We start from the raw sequence: 21,365 nt of genomic DNA on the forward strand, positions 1-21,365 counted from the left end.
GAGAGAATCCTCCCTAAATCATCCTATAAAGCCAGCATCACCCTAATACCAAAGCCAGGAAAGGCCATAACCAAAAAAGAAAACTACAGACCAATATCCCTGATGAACACAGATACAAAAATCCCTAACAAAATATTAGCAAACTGAATCCAATAACAAATCAAAAAGATAATCCAACATGATCCAGTGGGTTTCATATTAGGGATGCTGAGATGGTTTAATATAGGCAAGTCAATAAATGTGATACACCACATAAACAGAATTAAAAACAAAAATCACATGATCATCTCAATAGATGCAGGAAAAGCATTTGAAAAAAATCCAACATCCCTTTATGATTAAAACTCTCAGCAAAATCAGCACACAAGGGACATAATTCAATGTACTAAAAGTCACCTATGACAAACCCACAGCAATATTGTATGTTCTCATTCATAAGTGGGAACTAAGCTATGAGGATGCAAAAGCATAAGAATGACACAATGGACTTTGAGGACTCAGGGAGAAAAGACAGGCAGAGGGTAAGGGATAAAAGACTGCAGATTGGGTGCAGTGTATACTTCTCGGGTGACAGGTTCACCAAAATCTCACAAATCACCACTAAAGAACTTACTCCTGTAAACAAACACCACCTGTTCCCAAATAACCTATGGAAACAATTTTTAATTTTTTTTGTTTTTGCTGCATTCTTTCTGCTTTAACCCTGCTTAGCACTGTATGTATTTCTTCTGAGGTTTCTTCAAAACTTCCCCCCTTTATTTTCACTTAGATGGATGTTGTCTCTCTATGTCTTTCATCTTTTCTGTCAAACTTTACATTTTCGTTTAAATAATATTCTACAAGATTTACTTGAACTTTTCTCCAGTTCTACTGTTAACTTTAAAAATTTTGGCCAATATTTTAAATTGACATTAACTCTTCCTTTTTGAAGACTTCTCCTTTCTAAAAGGAGCATGTTGGTTTATTTGATGGAAAAAAAAAATCATTGGATTGCTGTAAGCTTTTAAATGAAATGCATTTAAAGTTCTATTTTCTTCCATGAATTTTATTGATTTATCCAGAGTTAGTTGTTTTTTTTCTTTTCTTTTTCCCCTTTTTCATTATCTTTTGTGTTGCTAGCTTTGATGAAATTTCTGCTAATTGATTTATGTTTACTTATTCATATATTTTTAAATTAAAAATTAGGTTAAACGGCTTAGGTTGGTGGTATGGGTTTTCTCTTCTTTCTTTATTGTCTATTCAGAGTGAGAATCCTGATTATAAGAACAGAAGGTATCAGTAGGTGTTATATTTTTGATGTTTGTTTCCTCCAAATCCCATGTTGAAATTTGATTCCAATGTTGGAAGTGGGGTCTAATAAGTGTTTGGGTGCTGGGCACTGATTCCTCATGAATAGATCAATGTCTTCCCTGGAGGGGGTGTTGGGGTGGTGGGTGGGTTCTCACTCTGTTAGTTCCTGCTAGAGTCGGATGTTAGAAAGTGCCCAGCATGTCTATTGCTCTCTTTGTTTTCTCTTTCACCGTGTGATCTCTACAAAACAGTCCCCTTTACCTTCCACCATGAGTGGAAGCAGCCTGAGGCCTTCACCAGAAGCAAATGCTGGTGCCATGTTTCTTGCTCAGTCTGCAGAATGAGCCAAATAAATGTCTTTTCATCCTCAGATATTCCTTTATAGCAACACTGAATGGAATAAGACAGTGGCATAAATACTATGCCATGCTTTATTTCATAGAGGTGTGATGCAAACACAGTAGACGCTTTCTCCATTCACCCTCAATGCCAAAATAAAAGGTATTTCCATTGTATAAGACATAGTCTATTCCAAATAGATCTTTTCATCTCTTTACAGACTCTCTTTCGTCAGCAGAAAGAAAAATGGCCAAACAAGAAATCAGTGCACCAAAATCGTATTCATATTTTCTTGTTGTTTCTACTGAAATATAGTGCCTTTCCTTCAATGAATAGATAAAATGAAAAATTAAGTGGATATTGCATATCCAATTTCCTAAAGACTTAAACTCATGCTAACAAAATTCGAACTCCTACAAGCAAATGTGAGTACTAGAACGAATAATTCTTTTGTTCATATAGATAGATTGTAAGTGCACAGCTGTTTGTGGCAGGAAGGAAAGAAATAATAAAAAGGAGAAAAGTAGAAGTACCATATAAATCCACTGTGTTACTATTCTGTAGTTAACTCCTCAGGTAGAACCTTCTTGAAAATAGCAGGAGTCTCTCAGGCCACTGCACATTCCTTTAGCACATGGTACCCAATCCAAAACGTAAACGAGGTAGAAATTTGAACACTTGGTTCCTATGACTCCAGGGAAAATCACAGACCAATCTACTCTCCCAGTTCCAGATTCACAATTTGGTGAGCATGCCTACTGAAATCTGCAATCTTACTTAAGCAAACACATGGTGAGATAATGTGTTTATATAAATGTTGGAAAAAGTACCAAAGATCTGCTGGGCCCATCTTCTGTGAGGCAATTCCAATAATTTCTTACATTTCTTCAATGCTTCAGCCTCACAATTGTCCTGTAAAGTATAAAATATTGAGATTATCAAATCTGTGCTATTATAAAGGAGAATAGATAAGTAAAGAAACTAAGTAATTTGGCCAACTTCACAGAGCTAGAGAATGTTGAAGCCATAATTCCAATCCCCAGTTCTATGGATTTCTGGTCCAACATGCTTCTCCCAACAACAGCTCAATAAGCTCCCAAATATACACAACAACAAGAGTGAAAATAATCCAGTAAAGCCTTAAAACTTTTTGTTTCCTTATGAAGTCTTTCTTTGGCCACAATAAGCCTAAAGTCATTTTTATTTTTTTCTCCTATCCCAGTTGCATGTCCTAAAAATGCACAGCTGCATTTCTGTCTGCCAGAAGAGAACTAAGACATTCTCAAGATATAGCTATGATATATTAATCCTAGAGCTTGTACCTGAGCAACAGGAACCAAGACTCTTTCAGTAAAACAGCAGGCACCATCTTTCATCTCACTCTACTTGTCTGAAAGTCTAGGAACTAGAACTGAAGAATAAAAGAAACAATGAAATGTAATCTCTCCTGCTATTTTCCCTCACCCCTTGATACAGTTTTCTGATTTGTTTCAATGTCTTTGAAGTACATAAAGGAAACTTCAACAAGACACACAACAGTAGTAGTAGAGCAGCAGGCACTTATAAGCTTCAGCATTTGTGCTAGCTTGGCATTTCCAAAAGGCATTCCTTTGGGGATCAAAATACTGACCACAAAGCCTGTATGCTCTGCAGGGAAACCTGATCACTGGGCAAAGTCAAGCCATTTCAAAGGTTCATAGTATCACTTTGGGAAAATCAAAGGATTTTTTTAATTTTTTTTTTGAAACTATAAATCTAGAGCTGAGCACTTTTGACAAATTATTCAAACCTTACATTATAAAGGTAGGCCCCTCAGGAATTGCAACCAACCGCAATTGATTTTAACAACTGAGGGTAAACAAAATGTTACACTACAACATGGAAGCAGCAAATTGCCATTTTGAAAACCACTCTTTGGCAATGAAGCTGAAACTTCATGAAGGTTGTTTTCTCTTTGCTTATTCACCATGTGACAAACTCAGTCATGAAACCACAGTTCTCCAAGGCAGAAAAAGCAGACTTTGTAGATATTCAACCCTGAATACCTTCATGAACTCCAACTCACTGACTGCATTCACAGGCCATTTCATCTATCAAGAAAACCAATCCAGAAATATCCCCCCAGAATAGTCACATTAACATGAAAGCAAGAGAGCAAGTGTTATCTAAACCACTCTTCAGTATTGTAAAGTATTGTAAGGTGTGGTTTCAATATATAGAATACCTATTTACTCTTTAAGGCCCAAATGAAGACGTAGAGCTTGAACATTTAGGGACGAAGGAGGGAAAAGTAATAGAGCGTAAGGCTGATGGTATAAGCCAGGGTGCCCGAAGTGAGTAAAAGTACAGTGTTGTGTCAAAAATGGGGAATAGTCTCATGCAGTATGAATGTAATGCTAAGTGTCATATAATGAAGTGGTAAACAAAATAAGTTAGTTTCAGATCATGGAGATCCTCAGATGTTGTAGTACTCTCAACTAATTCCAATTTTTATATTGTTAAGCTCCAGGCTCCCTTTCCAGGGCATGAAATACTTAAGTTTTGGCAAAAGGCTCAGGGAATCTAACTGCTTAGGACAGCTGTTCATACACAGCTCATTCGATTCCACTCCAGGCTGACAGTATTCGGATCTTTTTTTCTGTAACAAAAAGAAGTCTGCAGGTAAGAGTCCTAATATCACAACGAAGCACAAAGATCACACTTTTTCTTTTTTAATAAAGAAGTTACCCAACCCCTAGCTACTTAATTTGACCACACTACAGAAGTAATGTAAGTTATAAACAATTAATACCTTTAAAACATATAGATCTAAATAACTGCTAAATTATGAATGGCTAATATGAACATTCATTTTTGCACACCAAACTAACATAGCTCTCCAAAGGAGTAAAATGTTATATCTAGAACTTACATGTGCTAATATCTAGTAAATAATAGTACATTTGAAAAGAAGGTAGAAAATATTTTTTGCAAATACTTAAAGATTGAAATGTTATTAATAAATGTTAATAAGTATTCAGCAAGTATTTATAATTCACTTTTAGGGTTAAGACAGATAAGAAAGTCTTTGGATGGATTTAAAATTTTAAAGACAAACTACTCGCTTTTCAGATAAAAATCTGTTATTTTGTAGGTAGAGTAATAGAAAAAAGTCTTAACATTTTATTATATCCAATTATGGTACAAATTAGTTTTCCTTCAATTACACAGCAGTTAGTATCATTGTAAGAAAAAAAAAATATTGGTCATTCTTAGGTATAGGAAAATAAGATTAGCCACCCTGGCCAACACGGCAAAACCGCGTCTCTACTGAAAATACAAAAAAAACCCCAAAAAACAAAAATTAGCCAGGCGTGGTGGCTTACACCTGTAATCCCAGCTACTTGGGAGGCTGAGGTGGAAGAATCACTTGAACATGGGAGGCAGAGGTTGCAGTGAGCTGAGATCACATCACTGCACGCCAGCCTGGGTGACAGAGTAAGACTCTGTCTTAAATAAATAAATAAGATGAGACAAAAAATAATTTCTTCAAGTAGAATGATGATAGATTTTGATTTTCATATTACAGGAAAAAAATCTGTTTCTACAGATAATGATCTTCAAGTAAGTAAATCCCCTTTTTAATTCCAGATTAATATTAAGAAGAAAATCCTAAAAATATTTTAACAAAGTGAAATATATTTTGTAGTATTCAATAGTAAATCTTTCAAATTAGAATTCTCAGTTCTTACTAGCACCAAATGCAAAACAAAAAGATAAAAACTTCATTAATATTAAATGAGATAAGATGCAGTCTCATACTTGTGAAGATTAAAAATATCAGCATGAAAGATTACATTAAAATTAATTGGTCACTATTGTTTGCAACATATTTTACTGATAATTTAAATAAAAATAATTTAATCCATATATTGTGATATATATTATATTTAATATATAATACTATTTTAATTTGCTATAAATTATTTTTAACCCACATTTAAGTTCCACAAGTTCACTTCTAAAAAGTGGAGCATTTGAATGTAAACATATTAAAACGTACCCTGCTGTTGAGTTGTAGTAAGAAGCACTGCCAGACTAAGCTGTGACCATTATTGGAAAATATTCTGGGCCGGACATGGTGGTTCATGCCTGTAATCCCAGCACTTTGGGAGGCCAGGGTGGATGTATCACTTGAGGTCAGGAGTTTGAGATCAGGCTAGCCAACATGCGGAAACACCATCTGTACTAAAAAAAAAAAATTACAAAAATTAGCCTGGCATGTTGTCATGTGTCTTTAATCCCAGCTACTTGAGAGGCTGAGGCAGGAGAATCACTTGAACCCAGGAGGCTGAGGTTGCAGTGAGCCCAGTTCACTCTGTCTCAAAAAAAATTCTATATTAGTAAGAATTGGCTAGCTCAAGCTGTGGAAATAAACTGAAATGCCACTGACTTCACACAGAAAGTTTATTTCTTACTGATTCAAAGTCCTCTGAAGACCCTCCCATAGGCAACTCCCTTCCACTGGTGACTATCGTAGAAATAAAATCTACTTCTAACTTGTGGCTCCAACATGTCACATAGTTTCTAGGATGCCACAGTAAGGGAAAAGAGAGCTAGAGGATGATGTAGAGTGGTCTACTCCCTCAGTTCATAAGTGATACATGCCATTTCTCTTCACCGCCCATTAGCCAAATATTGTCACATGTCACCACCAAAACAAAGGGCTGGAAGGTGAGGTCTCCTGTTTGACCAGAACAGAGAAGAATGCAAGACATTAAGGAGTACTGCTTATATCTAACACATCTCCCAACACGCTTATGTTTTTGTTTATATCTTCTTTGGTGATTTCTCTTCCCTATTGCTAGCCAAAGAAATGCTCTCTTACTTCAAAATAATACCTCAAGTTTCTGTCTTCTTCTGTACCCTGAATGGCGATATAAGAATACAAGGTGTTATAACTAAATTCCCCTACATCAATAAATGCCAACACATGCTTTGTTGTATGATAAATTATATTAATCTTGACAGCTTGTTTTTTCTCTTTATTGAGTACATATCAAATGCCAAATGCTCTGTTATTTAATCTATAATGCCAATTTGTGATACGGATACTTTATTCCTGTTTTGATAATCAAAAATTGATATACACAGAAGTAAATCAACCAATGGCACATAGCCAATGTGTTGCCAAACTGATCAATTCACTCTTGAGTCTATCTGACACCCAAAACTGTGCTCTTTGTGACACAGTACATTGCCCTTGGCTTTCCACTCCTCTCATGTCCTTTCTCCCCTCATCAGATGGATATAAAGTATAAATGTCTCTGGAAATTTGACAAAACTAGTTCAACCAAGTCATCACAAATCAAGGAATAAGAGACTAATTTTAGGATGCAGGGCTAAAAGCAAGGAGTACTTAAACTTGACATCAAAAGCATAACCCATAAAAGAAAAAATGGTAAGTTAGATCTCATCAGTTTTTTTTTTTTTTGAGACAGAGTCTCACTCTGTCACCCAGGCTGGAGTGCAGTGGCGCCATCTCAGCTCACTGCAAACTCCTCCTCCCGGGTTCACGCCGTTTTCCTGCCTCAGCCTTCCGAGTAGCTGGGACTACAGGCATCCGCCACCACGCCCAGCTAATTTTTTGTATTTTTACTAGAGACGGCATTTCACCATGTTAGCCAGGATGGTCTCGATCTCCTCACCTCGTGATCTGCCCACCTGGGCCTCCCAAAGTGTTGGGATTACAGGCATGAGCCACCGCACCCAGCCCTCATCAATTTTTTAAACTATTGTTCTATAGAAGACCATGTGAGGAAAGTAAAGGCATATTCTATAGACTGGAAAAAATATTTGAAATCACGTACCCATTAAAAAAACTAGTAACTAGCATATATAAAGCATTCATATAATTCAACATCTTATAATAAATTGGGCAAAAGATATGAACAGACATTGCATCAAATAGTATAAACAGATGTCAAATAAGCACATGAAAGGATGTTTGACATTATTAGTCATTAGGGAAAGGTAGAGTAAAATCACATTGAGATCACTGCACACCTATCAGAATGGCTAAAACCAAAAATAGTGAAAACACCAAATTTGGTGAGGGTGTAGAGAAATAGGTCACTCAGAAAACAATTTGGCGATTTCTTAAAAAAAAGACAGACAAAGAAAAACACAAACAAAATAAACATCCAACTATCATATAACAAACAATTGCATTTGGGAACAGTTATTCCAGAGAAACAAAAACATGGCATCCTATAAAAATTTACATTAGATGTTTCACAGGAGCTTTATTTGGAATAGACAAAAATGGAAGCAACACAAATGTCCTTCAATGCATTAATGTTTAAACAAACTACGGTACATCCAGTGATAGGATCAGAGGTAGAGATCTACCAATTGATTGGCAATGGCTAAAGTTTTCACCCAATGGACAGTCGCATGGAAGGAATAAAATTGGATAATTATCCTTTATTCTCAAGAAAAAAAAAAAAGAAAAGTGTCATATCAAATTATTGTTGAACTATAACTTCCTCAAAAGATTTACCTTATTTGGGCTCATGTTGTGATTTATTCCGGATTCTGAGTGTCCTTCACCCTTTTAATTTCCCTCTTCAAATACCATTTTCTTTGCATTCACATTGTGAGAATTAATTGTATTGTGTTAATACGAAGAAGAAGCTGTTCCCACAAAATTAGTCTCTTCAATATGTTTTTTAAACATATGTAATTTATTCCTGGGAATGACTTTGGTTATCCTTTGCAGACAAATATCAAGGTCTACCATGCATAGATAATTCCAGAGATACATTAATTATCTCACTTAAGTAGCAGGCTCAGATCCATCAATATTCCTTTCCTCAGAAAAGTGGTACTTATGCATTGATAATTGAGGGATATGACAAAATATGTTTAAATATTAATCAATAATAGAGGTGATAGATCTAACCATATTTAAATGACCTTTAGAATAACAACAAAAAAAGTCTTTTATCTAGAGATTCCTTGGCTTGTACCCAGTTCCACTGTATCTTCTTTGCCCCCAAAATGCTTTGCTTTTATACACAAAACACGGTCATCAAATGAAAATATACTGCGAATTCCAGCATAAAAAAGAGATAAAAGTAGAGTTGCTCTGATGTACTGAAGTGTCTGCCTGACCAGAATCCTCACCTCAGTTCACACACAGGACTCTAATAGTGTTGGTAGGAAAACAGAGAACTCTGAAAAGCACAATTAAAGGTACAAGGGATTTGAGACTAAAAGGCATCTTTGAGATAATCCTGTTCGTAACTCTCCAAAAATGAATGCCGTTTTGCTTGAATTAGAGTAAATGTAGGAGGACAAGGAAAAAGAAGTTCATGATCATCAGGGAGAGAAGCAGCCCCTCCTGCTGCCCTCCCTGACATTGAAGACGTGTCTGATCACATTTTCCAGACTAATTCAGTTGAATTAATGACACTGCGTGAAACATTTGGATACTCGCTGTAGCATATTTGGTATTTATATTCAAACATTAATAATTTGGGACTTCACCTAATGATTCCTCTAATAAGTATTTACTGAGAAGTACAGTGAGACTTTAATTAGGGAAACTCACAAAGTGAGATTTAATGGGATTTTAATTCCAACTGTATTGCTGCTAAGCAGTCATTGATTTTTCGATGGACCCTGAACACCAGAAAGAAATGTTCCCTGGAACTTTTAAAAATAAATACTTTTTTAGTCATACAAATGGCCATTCTATTATGTTTTAAAAGTGTTGCCCAATTGATAATTTTGACTGAAATTTTCTGGTCACTTTAGTGAAGCAAGTCCTTTTTGATCATTTTGGTGACCATCAATTTCAACATCATGGCAAACTGACTGGGATTCCTGTTGCCACAGTTACCTGAAAGCCCGAAGCGTCTATTGCTTCTTCACAGTTCATCTTCCCTTCTCCCTCGGGTGGAGCTACTTCACCTTCCACTTCAGGATTAGTTTCGTGCAAAGGTCGTTAACAACCCAGTCTCTAGTCCAAAGCAACATCAACGTTTGGCTCAGTATTAAAGTGGCTCATAATCAAGCCGTCTTGACTGGTTTATATGTTCCGACTCTAGTAAAAGAGCCCTTCCTGTTTTGAGAACACCAACTCAGATAACTGGACTCTTTATTTGTTTTCCTGGGCATGGGTCCCTGTGATAAACTGTCTCTTTCCACAATGCCCCCTTAGATATTTGGATCCCATGTCTAGCTGCAATGTCATGCCAAGTACTGGGACTGTTTCCTGTATACAAGGGTTAGATAACACTGTGAAGGGAAATCCTCAGCATCGAATTCTTACAAAGAAATAATGGAAATGGCCAGGCGCCCGTGGCTCACGCCTGTAATCTCAGCACTTTGGGAGGCCAAGGCGGGCAGATCACAAGGTCAGGAGATCGAGACCATCCTGGCTAACACAGTGACACCCCGTCTCTATGAAAAATACAAAAAATTAGCTGGGCGTGGTGGTGGGCACCTATCATCCCAGCTACTTGGGAGGCTGAGGCAGGAGAATGGCATGAACTCAGGAGTGGAGCCTGCAGTGAGCTGAGATGGTGCCACTGCACTCCAGCCTGGGTGAAAGAGCAAGACTCCATCTCAAAAATAATAATAATAATAATAAAATAATGGAAATTATGTTATGCTGAGAGAGAACTTCAACAAAAGTCCAGTCTTCTACTCAACATAGTAATTCAACAAGTGTTTACTGAACAATTATTATATGTCAGGCATTGTTCTAGGCACTGGAGATACAGAAGCAACTGAGTCTCTATCCTCATAAAGCACAGTAATTCCCTATCCTCATAAAACTTACATTTAAATGAGATGGACAAACAATAAATAAATATAAAAATATAAAGAATAGTGTCAGGCAATAAGATGAGCTATAAAGGAAAATAATGTAGGATAAAGGGATAAAAAATGATAGCTGCTCTTTTGATAGAAAAAATATTTCTGAGGAGATGGCATTTGAACAGAAATTTGATTTATCTAAATTTATCCCTCTTTTTAACTAAGATTTAGAAAAACGGAGCCTAATAAGAGACAAACATGCTAAAACATGCCCCAAGAACTGCTCAAGATGGGTCTAAATGATCTACTCCCCTGAGGTATAAAAAACGTGTACTAAGAAGATAATTTAAGGCTTCTCTTAAATTTGGTTTCAACAATACAGGAGGAATTTTCTACATCTAACATACCCTCCTTGGTAGGCCAGAAATACCGTTCGAGATGGTTTTCATACTTCCTGCGAGAGTTAATGGTTTGGTCCCATAAAGTTGAAATTAGAGAACCTGGACTATGAGCCACAGGAGAACCAAGACAAATAGAATAAATCTCCTTGTCTTCGACACAATTAAAGGAGACCTCCACCTCCAATCATTGTCTCTACCAGTAGCAGACTCAACACCCTTATTGCTGGCTCCCCAGGATTTTAGATCCCAGTTGCAGTGTCTCTGAAGCATTTAACAAAAAAAAAATAAAAATAAAAATAAAAAAAAAACTGTTCTCCATATCTTTCAGGAGTAACTTCAGCTTGATACCTGGAATTATTATAAACCATAGTCTTTTAAATATGAGAGAAAAGAGAAGATACTGGCCAAAGAATACCAACTTTCAGTTATAAGACAATTAGTCTGTAGATCTAATGTACAGCATGATGACTATAGTTAATATAGCAATGTGTCCTATATTCGAAATTTGCTAAGAAAGTAGATCTCAAGTGTTCTCACCTCTCTGCCCCCCGACCCACCACACAAAAAATGAATAGGCAAGTTGTTGGAAATGTAAACTCGATTGTGGTAGTCATTCCACAATGTATACATTTAGCAAAAACATCACATTGTACACCTAAAATATATACAATTTATAGGTGTTAATCATACCTCAACAAAACTAAGAACAAAGTATTAGTAAATAAATAATGTCCTGTTTGTCCTCCCTTTCTTCTATTTCCCACACTGCAGCTATAGTGATCATTCCAAAAGGAATATTTGATCCAGTCTCAACAAGATGTTAAAGGACAAAATTCCTTATGTCTTGAATTTTGGGTGGGAATGAATCAGCATAATCACATTCTAAAGAAAGTTTCTAGATACACTCATGCAGGACTTGTTAAAACATAGCAAAGAGAATGAAACAACCATTAGAAACTCAAATATCTATTTTAATAGGAGACTAACATATTTTTAATATTAACATATTCTTTAATATTAACATATTCTTTAATATTAATCCTACCCTTCCTTAAGGGAAAAATAAGAGAGGGGTATTATCAGCCTCTCAAGCCAAGTGAGGAAAATGCTAAGGACAATGAAACATCTGGGAGATTGAGTTGCTTGCAAAAAATAGGGACTGCCATTGTCCTTTGTTCCTGAATGTTTACTAAATTACTAAGATATATATATGCAGATTACCAGACTAAAGAAATATGAAGACATTTGGGGATAACTTGAGACGCGTCCCCTTAGGGAGAGGAAGGGTGTGCGTGTGCGTTATTTAGAAACTCGTACCTGCATATTCGTGGGAGGATTCTAGAGGTTACAGGCCAGCTGGAGCAGTACTGGAGACTAGGGCAAGGAGGCAGGGGACGGCTGGCAAGCCTGCCTTCCTGCTACTTGGTGTGGTAAGCATGATGAATTTTCTATTCGCCAAAATGGGTGCCATGGAAAGCAGCTGTTTTAAAAAGAACTCATCTCGTAGGGTGCCTGGTGAGATAAAGAGACATCAAGGGTGAATGTGGTTACGTATCTACCTAGCAGCTGGAGGAGGAAGCATTTGCAAACGTCCTGTCAGAAGGTATATTTCCTAGATGTGTGGAAAGTGTCATTTGGCAGTTTCTGTGAAGCCTCCAAAGAATCCAGAAATGCAACTCATGAAAGAGTTTTTGCAAATATCAAGGGCATCAAACCAAAGAGTACAAATAAAACAGTAAAAATTATCTAAAGCCCACCTGCCTTTCGTCTAGCTTCCATTCCCCTGCTCCAGCCTCAGAAGAGTCCACAGTTGAGAAATTATGATAATTGAAAGAGCCAGAGGAAGAGTGAGAAAACAGACGATGACTTCTTTCCCACCGCAGATCCCTGAGCCAGGAGTGAGGCAGCCGTTAAACAGAGGAGTGAGGCATAGAAAGGAACAAGAGGCTGGCATTTTGTTGTTGGACTCGACTCTATCTTTAATACATTAAAATAAGTCATAGTTATAAATATAAGACTTTTATAACTGAATGTTACCAAAAAGAAGTTTCCACTTTTAGCCATGATGATGAAACAGGGACTGGATTTACATTTACAATGGAAACTCTGAACAAAACCAGGTAAAATATATGAAACAACAGTTTTTAGATGTTGGATATCAGGCAGCCCAGGACCATGATTCCTCACTGAGGAGGGAAAAAATAAAGTAATTTGTGCAATAACCCCCAGCTTACAATCTATAGAGAGTATACAGGTCACAGTGCGGGAAGAAGAATCTGAAAAAAGCCCAGCCGTCCCGCTAAATTAAGACAGATTGTAGGGTACAGTGATGTCATCGTGTGTCACTTTTTCTAGAGGGAGTACTGGAGAAGAAAGAGCTAAGCAAAGAGAGAGTTCTAGGTCCCTATGGAGAGGCAGGGAGAGGAACCTAAAAAAGCCCAGTGGTTTCCCTCATTTAAGACAGACTGGAGGGTCCAGGGATGTCAAGTCATCCGCCTCTCTCTAGACAGAATACTGGAGAAGAAAGAGCTGAGCAAACAAAGAGTTCTAGATAGCTGTAGTGAGGTCCCTCAAGTCTTCAGCTGAGTACTGGTAACCCAAGTGTGTGAGGAAAAGCAAATCTTCAGAGCAGGTGAATGGATAAATAAAGTGTTGTACACTGAATGAAATACTGCTGGTCTATCAAAAAGGGATGAACTATTGATACATACAAAGGCATGGATGGATCTCAAAATAATTATACTAAGTGAAAGAAGACAAACAGAAAGAACAACAAATGAACGTGTTTTATTTCACTTACACACTACTCTGGAATTTGAAAACCAATTTACCGTGACAGAAAGCAGATCAGGGCTGGTGAAATTAAAGTAGGGTAAGGGGGGTGAGAAAAGGAGGATGACACAGAGGATGAGAAAACTTTAAGGAGTGACGCATGTGTGCATTGTCTTGGTTGTGATGATGGATTCATAGGAATGTAAATATGTCAAAATGTATTAAATTGCACAATTTAAATTTGTATATAGTTTTTAATTGCGTTATAATTCAATAAAGCAATTTTAAAATTTGGAGGGTGAGAGATCTTACTAGAATGTTATCAAAGAAGAGAGAAAGGAAAGTAGACACCATTCAGTTAAAGGTAGTAATTTTGGAAATTAGAGTCAAATTCTGGTGATAGCTTCTTTGAGTTCAATTTATTCTATCAATTATTCATAGCTACAAGTGGCTTAACAACATGCTTAAAATAAAATTCTGAGTTAGTAACATAATTTACAGAGTTCCGCATTATGTGAGCACACCTGTATCTCTAGTCCTTTCACACACACTACACTGCATCCCTACCATGTTTTCATTCTGTGCTATTTACACTCCTGAACTTGATATACTATTTCTCACCTTTGGTTCTTCAATCGTGATGTTCTCTGCCAAAATACACTTCTCCCACCAGATGCATCCCTACGCCTCATTCTCCCAAGAGGTCTTTCCTAACAGCCTACTCTAGGTTGAGTACCCATGACAACTGTTCTCAAAGCACACTACTCTATTGCACCTCATAATACTCATCAAATTTATATTCCTTGTTTTTAAGACCGTAAACTCTCTGATATATTTATTGCTATATCCCCAAGAATATAGCCCAAAAACTAGTTTATGAATGACACTCAACAAATATTTATTGAATGACTGAATATGAAAGAAACCATACTTATGGGTTTTATTTTTTTTTCTTGCCTCTACCCATTTACAGCAGTAAATCTGCAAGCTTCACAAGTTAACAACTTTGTCCATTGTATTCACCAATGTATCCTTGCACGTGGTATCTGTTTAATAAATTTTATTTTGTGAATGGCACTCTCTTAGGCTTTAAGAAATTCACTTACTTATTTGTTTTAAATTTCAACCTCTAAGGTATAAATCTATAACCATAACATCGCTTATTGTTCTTTTGCCTCATCTCTAAAAAAAGTTTAATAATTGAATAAAATTCAATTAAGCATTCTCCTAAAACTAAATCTGAGCATGTTTACAAATGTCCATAACCTTTCTCTAATCCATCTTTTCCAAATTTATATCTTACATGAAGTCCTCAACACTCCTGGGCTCACAACTATGAGTCATCTTTGGTTTCTTTGTCTCCTTCATCCCTTGTACCACACTGAACACAAAGTTCTGCCAAGTCTTCCTCTAATACATTATGCAACAAGTTTATTGTCTGTTTATGACCTACAAAGTACTGCAAGAGGCACTGGTACAAAAATGACTTCTAATCCCTGAAGGCTTACCACCTCTTAAGGAGAATGTTGTCAACAAATGACATAATATGCTATAAAATAGAGAGATTTCCATACAAACATTCATGCACCGTGTGCTCACACAGAATAAACTTTTCTGTTGTAGAAGGTCAAAGGAGAATATGCCTATTTTCAATTATACAAAAATATGTTGTGGAGAAAGACATTAGCACATGTAGGTAGAGATGAAGATGTAATAAGATGTAAAACAGTTGTGAAATAGTATGTGACCACAACTTGGGCAGTGTAGACTGAAGTTACTGAGCAATAGGGAGATAAGATAGTGATGCATTTCAATCAATAATATATAAGATTAATCCAAAAATCCATCAATGTTTGCAATACACATAAGAGAGAAAATAAAGTCAGATATTAAAGTCTGCTCGGAAAGGTTTATGTAATATGCAAGTAAACTAAAGTGCTTATAATAAGAATAAATATAAAATAAATACAAGCGCTATTGCTGAAGTTCATCCTGTCATATTAGAAACTATCTGGATTTGGAAAGAAAACCAATGATTTGGTGATTTACAAAGCACTTGTGTGATACCTCATTTTGCTTCTCATGAAACCTTTATTAGATACAATGACACAGATTCATTGGATTAGAGAGTAAACTGGGTCTAAGAGAAGGAAATAATTTACTTAGGGTCATAGCAGATAATCTAGTGGTGAAGTAGGAACTCTGACCCATGTGCTGTTTTTAATGTAGCTCCCTTTTTTAAAAAAGCATCAAAAGATGATACTTGGAATTTTTTAGTTTTAAGCTTTTCCATTTCCAAAATCCAAGAAGTGAAGAAGGAGTTTTGGCTGAGAGGCTCATCCTAAATAAATGTCAATTTTCCTCTTATTTAATCCATGTGAGAACATATGAATGGTGCCTGTTGTTAAGATATTTCTCAACTTCAAAGCCACCCTTCTATACTCTATTTTGAAATGCTGAGGCTGGGACTACAAACTTGTGCTTTGGCTGCCTTCCATTGAAGTTGGTCAACAAAAGGTGCTACAGGGAGGCTCCATGCTTGGAAGAAGACTGGACTTGCTTTTGTGTTTTCCTGAGGGCTCTTTGTGACCTTGTGGTTCTCATGATCAGGACCTCAAGAAAGCTTTGTCCTCATAATAGTCAGCAGTTGTTCCTGTAGCAGCAGCACCCCTTCCTCAGAGGTCTGAGTCCCAGAACCCATGAGGCCTGACCTCTGAGCTCAGAGACACCAGCAGTAGAGAAGCAGAACTCCCTCCTGAGCAGTGTGACTTCCTCCCTTGCTCCTTGTTTTCTCAGCCATAAGGATGGCAGCAACTTCTACAGTTTCCACCTCTCCTACACCTTAGAATTATTCTTTATTTGTTGGCAACTTTATACCTAATTAAAATTATTTACATGAAATCGACTCTGTCAAATTACTGCTGTGTTTTCTGTCTCCTGTTTGGACCCTGACTAATACATCAAGTTTTCTAAGACTCCTCTAGTAATCACAGTTCTAAAGAGGACTTCCACTGCTCATGCTAACATCTCCAAATAATAAATATGTACCAACCCATTTAACCCATCCCTAACAATTTTTGCTCTTGCTTTACATATAATTCTTCCTATCCTCTAAGGAAATATATCCCCTGGTTTCTAAATACCTTGTCCCAGAATGCCTTCATTATGCTTCCTTGCTTAAACTATTTTCTTTTCCTTTCTTTCTTCCTTCTCTCTTTCCCTTTCTTTCCTTTTCTTTCTCTTTCTTTCTCTCACTCTTCTTTCTTTTCTTTTTCTTTTCTTTTCCTTTCTTCTCTTTCTTGTTTCTTTCTTTCTTTTTCTTTCTTTCTTTCTCTCTCTCCCCCTTTTGCTTCCTTTCTCCCTTTCTTTCTTTCTCCTTCTCTTTCTCTTTCTTACTACATCTTTCTTTCTTTCTCCCTACCTCTATCTATAGTTTACCACTTAGAGCACCTCTAGATTAGATTCATAATTTCTGCCCATTCTAATTATTTCTATTGATATAAATTATATAAATCATATATAAATAAAATATATATGTTGTATAAGTGTTAATGATTTATATAATAAAACAATACAATATAGGTAATAGTATTCTACTTTTAAAATGGTAGCAATAATTTCATCATAATATTATCTGAAAGAGTCACAAATTGGAAACAACCTAAATGTCTAACATTAGAAAAGCATTGAAGTAATATTGTATATGTATTTACATATACACATATTTTATATGCATTTTATATGTATTATAAATATTGTATATGTATTTACACATATAATAAAAATATTACCTACAAAGAATTTAAGTGACATTGAAAATTGATTATGATTTATGTGAACAAATAAAGATATAATATGTAACTAAGACATGATCTTAACTATGTAAAAATGTATAAAATAAAAACTACACAAAAAAAGGAAAAACTTGTTAAATAAAAAAGGAATCTGAGGATTAGTGAAATTGTGTCTCTTATGATTTTCCTCATAGGTCATTATATTTTTTTCGCTTTCTCCCACTAGCTTCCATGGTCCTCAGAAAGGGAAATGTTTGTCTATAACACACAAGATGTATTCAAAGTATCTCATATGGTCCTCTGGATGAGGTCATGCCAAACGCATGTTTTCAGACAGAGTCATTACTCTAATCATGTTTTGCCTACTTTACATGTAATTTTCAAGGTGAATTTCTCATCTATACAGGGTACCAAAGAGCAAAAAATTTGGAACCAGGAGGCCTAGATTTTAGTTCTGAGTCTCACACTTTCTAATAAGATATCTTTAGGCAGATCAATTTTCTGATCCTTATTTTCTCATCTATAAAGATATATTTTTCAAGACCTCACAAGATTGTTATGAAAATTAATCAGAGATTATCATTGTTGGTAAATATTATATAAACTGGAAAAGTTATACAAAATAAAGTATTTTCTCATCATATTTATTATTATTACTATTATTAAAGTAGAGTCTCGCTCTGTTGCCCCGGCTGGAGTGTGGTGGTGTAAACTCAGTCCTCTGCAACTTCTGCCTCCTGAGTTCAATCCATCCTCCCACCTCCACCTCCTGAGGTCAAGCTGTCCTCCCACCCCAGTCTCTTGAGTAGTTGGGACTACAGGCATGCACGACCAAGCCAGGGTAGTTTTTGTAAAATATTTTTTTTCTTTTTCAGAGACGGGGTTTCTGCATGTTGCTCAGACTGGTGTGAACTCCTGGACTCAAGCGATCCACCCGCCTTCACCTCCCAAGGTGCTGGGATTATAGGCATGAGCCACCATCCCCAGCCATACTTTGCCCACAACTTTCAAGGTTTTATCAATCCTCAAGCCTCTAAATTTTGATAAAATACTTCCTTTTGGTAAATATTCACCATAATACCTCATATTCTGTATAAATAAATGGAACTTTTCTTCAAGGAGCAGTTGCAGTTTCAAGCACACCCTCCCCGAGCCCCATCTCTCTGTCTCTCTCTCTCTCTCTCTCTCTCTCTCTCTCTCTCTCTCTCTCTCTCACTTTTCCTCCCTTGCTGAAGAATTTGGGTGCATCACCTAAACCTACAAGCTGACACTCTTAAACACAAACAAAGCATTTACTTTAGAGTAAGAACAGTATCTTACAAGTATACTTCTCAATGAAGCAGATTCCAGAAGGTCTATACTGTTAATATCTTAATTGATCTTTGTCAGCATAAATCACTTAAATAGCCTCCTTATTCTAACCTTTCCCTGTTTGGGATTTTGAATTTTAAGAAGACCATATCTTACAAAGCAGTTTTCACAAACATAGTCAATGTGAGGGGAATACTTGGCTGCTTTGGTTTTCAATCCTTATTTTCCTATAGGTGCTACATTATTTGGAGAAAATGTTTTCAATTTAATAATGAGATATGATAATCAGACCTCATCAATATCCAATTATTTTTATAATATCTACTTAACATTTAAATTGTTAACATAATTTTAACAGTATGAAAATCTATTAATAGATTGTCTCCTGAGCTCTTCATAAAGAAATACATTTATTAACGCTGGGATGGTAAGAAAGTGAAGAATGAATTTTTGTTTTTCTATCCTAGCGACAGATCTACAAAAACTTAAGACTGTGAGAGTTTTTACTGGTTATTCATCTATTTCAAAGTTCTCACCAATATTGAAATGACTTCCACTGCATCTCAAACTAGGCTATGTCTTGCTTCTTGAATATTCCCTAGGAGGGAGTACACATGTACAATGTACATCAAAGTAGTCTATTCTTTGATAGATGGATCTAATGACTTCATTCAAATATTGAGCATTCTCTTTTACAAAGCTAGGTAGTGAGACAGATCATGAGTCAAAGTTCATGATATCAAGACGTTTACTGCCTGTGAAATGTCAAAGGATCATTTGGTACTTATCCCTATTACAGTCCTAACCACCCCCTACTATATGTATGGTACTGTGCCTTGCCTCTGGATGGAGCAGGATTTCACCACAGTAGAGCCCATGTTTTATTAATTTTCATACCCAGCAGTAAATAAATGTTAATGAATAATAAATGAATATGAGGCCCAATAAGAGCACAATTTATATAATATATATAATGTGTGTGTGTATATATATATATCTCCTTTATATTGAAGTGAAATAAATTATGCTGTAAACTGCATGTCCCTAGAATAGTTTTATCTTCTGATATTGCCCAACATAAGCATTTTTCATCTTTCTAAGGACAGCCTAGTGATCATAGATAGCTTTTAATATACTCCCTTCTTTAAACCACTCACTCTCTGTCCTTTTATATGTTTTCTATACATGATGATGATTGGCTAATTCTTTATCATACTGGTTACCCCTCTCTAGTCACACTTTTGTGTGTCAACATCCTGAATTATCAAGGAATAAAGTAGAAATGTGTGAGAGTATTAAAACATTTATCTTTATACACAAAGAATGCTTTCTTGTCAAACTTAATTATGTCTTTTTGTCTGGGAAAGTAGCCTGAAAATGGGAAATAAAAAGAAATATCAATTGTAGGGGGAAAGATGAGTTGGAGGACCTACATCTTTTCCCTGGCTTTGACAAAGATTATTTATCCTCCACACTTTTGACTTGTGTGCTTACACAGTCTACACAGCCTGTAAATGTAGTTCCATGCATTTCCCTTAATATAGTCAGAAGAAGAGTACGTAGAATGCTTGAGTTTCTGTAAATGTGGTTTCAGATTCTTGGCTTCAGATTCCATTATTTTATGAAAACGTGTTTAGTTCTCACCAATATTTGATTTCTCAGGATCAGAAGAGTTTTGTGGTGCCTTCGTCTGCTTTCTATTGCTATGGCAGCATAACTGAGTCTGACTAGTGTACAAAGATAATAAATTTATTTGTGTCATGGTTCCAGAGACTGAGAAGTCCCAGGGCATGGCAGCAGGCTCTGGAAAGGGCTTTTGTACAGTCATAACATGACAGAGAGCATCACACGGCAAGAGGGCAAGGACATGCCAGCTTAGGTCCCTCTTCCTCTTCTTACAAAGCCAGAAGTCCCATCATGGGGGCACCACCCTGATGATCTAATCTAATCCAATTTGCCTCCCAAACCCCACCTCCAATCCACACATGAATTAAGGAATAGTTTCTAACACGTTAAATTTAGGGGACATATTCAAACCATAGCATGTAAGATTTCAATGTGAGAAGACTTCAGTGAAACAAAGGCATCATTGTTTACAAATATATTCTAAGCAAAGACTTGTAGCACCATAAAGGTGCAGCCATTGAACCTAATATTATAAATCAAATAAACAAAGATCATTTCATTCTCCTATATCATAGCTCCACTTTCTTCAATACTGAACCTTCCTTCCTTTTAGTCTATTATCTCTGTCTTTCAACATAAAGTCTCTTCTCATCTCCTCTCAAAGATAATGTCTTTTTCCTTTGCATGTTGACTCTCTGTAAGATAAATTCTCAAACTTATTGATTGGCAAATACCAAAAAACAAAAAAACAAACAAAAAAAAAACTCACAATTTTTTTTCTTATATTTTGCAATAGAATAGGAAAAATTAATTTGTTATTTTTTTATGTTGGTAGAAAAAAAGATTATGCAAGTAGCCAATCAATATTAACACTTTGGAAAAAGGTTGGTGGTTGTGGAGTTTTTGCTATTGTTGTCTTACTATGAAATCCACAATTTCTTACTCTTTCCCTGTTGTTGAGGAGAAACTGGAAAAACAGGATGAACACATGATACTGTCATTTTCATTGCAGCATTATGAACTA

The 21,365-nt window shown here is 36.1% G+C and overlaps 2 long non-coding RNA genes across 3 annotated transcripts in view; both read right to left on the reverse strand.

Moving 5' to 3' along the window:
- Nucleotides 1–625: 625 nt before the first annotated feature.
- Nucleotides 626–5,836, reverse strand: LOC103882484. Its single transcript, XR_004182359.1, has 4 exons — nt 5,672–5,836; nt 4,219–4,267; nt 2,952–3,040; nt 626–2,541 (listed from the first exon to the last, which is right to left on the reverse strand). It is a non-coding gene; the product is annotated as an uncharacterized LOC103882484 (long non-coding RNA).
- A 5,437-nt stretch (nt 5,837–11,273) lies between these two features.
- The window catches only part of LOC103882485, an 89,241-nt gene continuing 79,149 nt past the window's right edge, over nt 11,274–21,365 (reverse strand). For both annotated transcript variants that reach the window (XR_004182360.1, XR_644333.4), the window contains exon 4: nt 11,274–12,350. This is a non-coding gene — a long non-coding RNA (uncharacterized LOC103882485). The remainder of the gene's footprint in view (nt 12,351–21,365) is intronic.

Source organism: Papio anubis, chromosome 2, assembly GCF_008728515.1.
Source record: "Papio anubis isolate 15944 chromosome 2, Panubis1.0, whole genome shotgun sequence".
In the NCBI taxonomy this organism is placed as follows: Eukaryota; Metazoa; Chordata; class Mammalia; order Primates; family Cercopithecidae; genus Papio; species Papio anubis.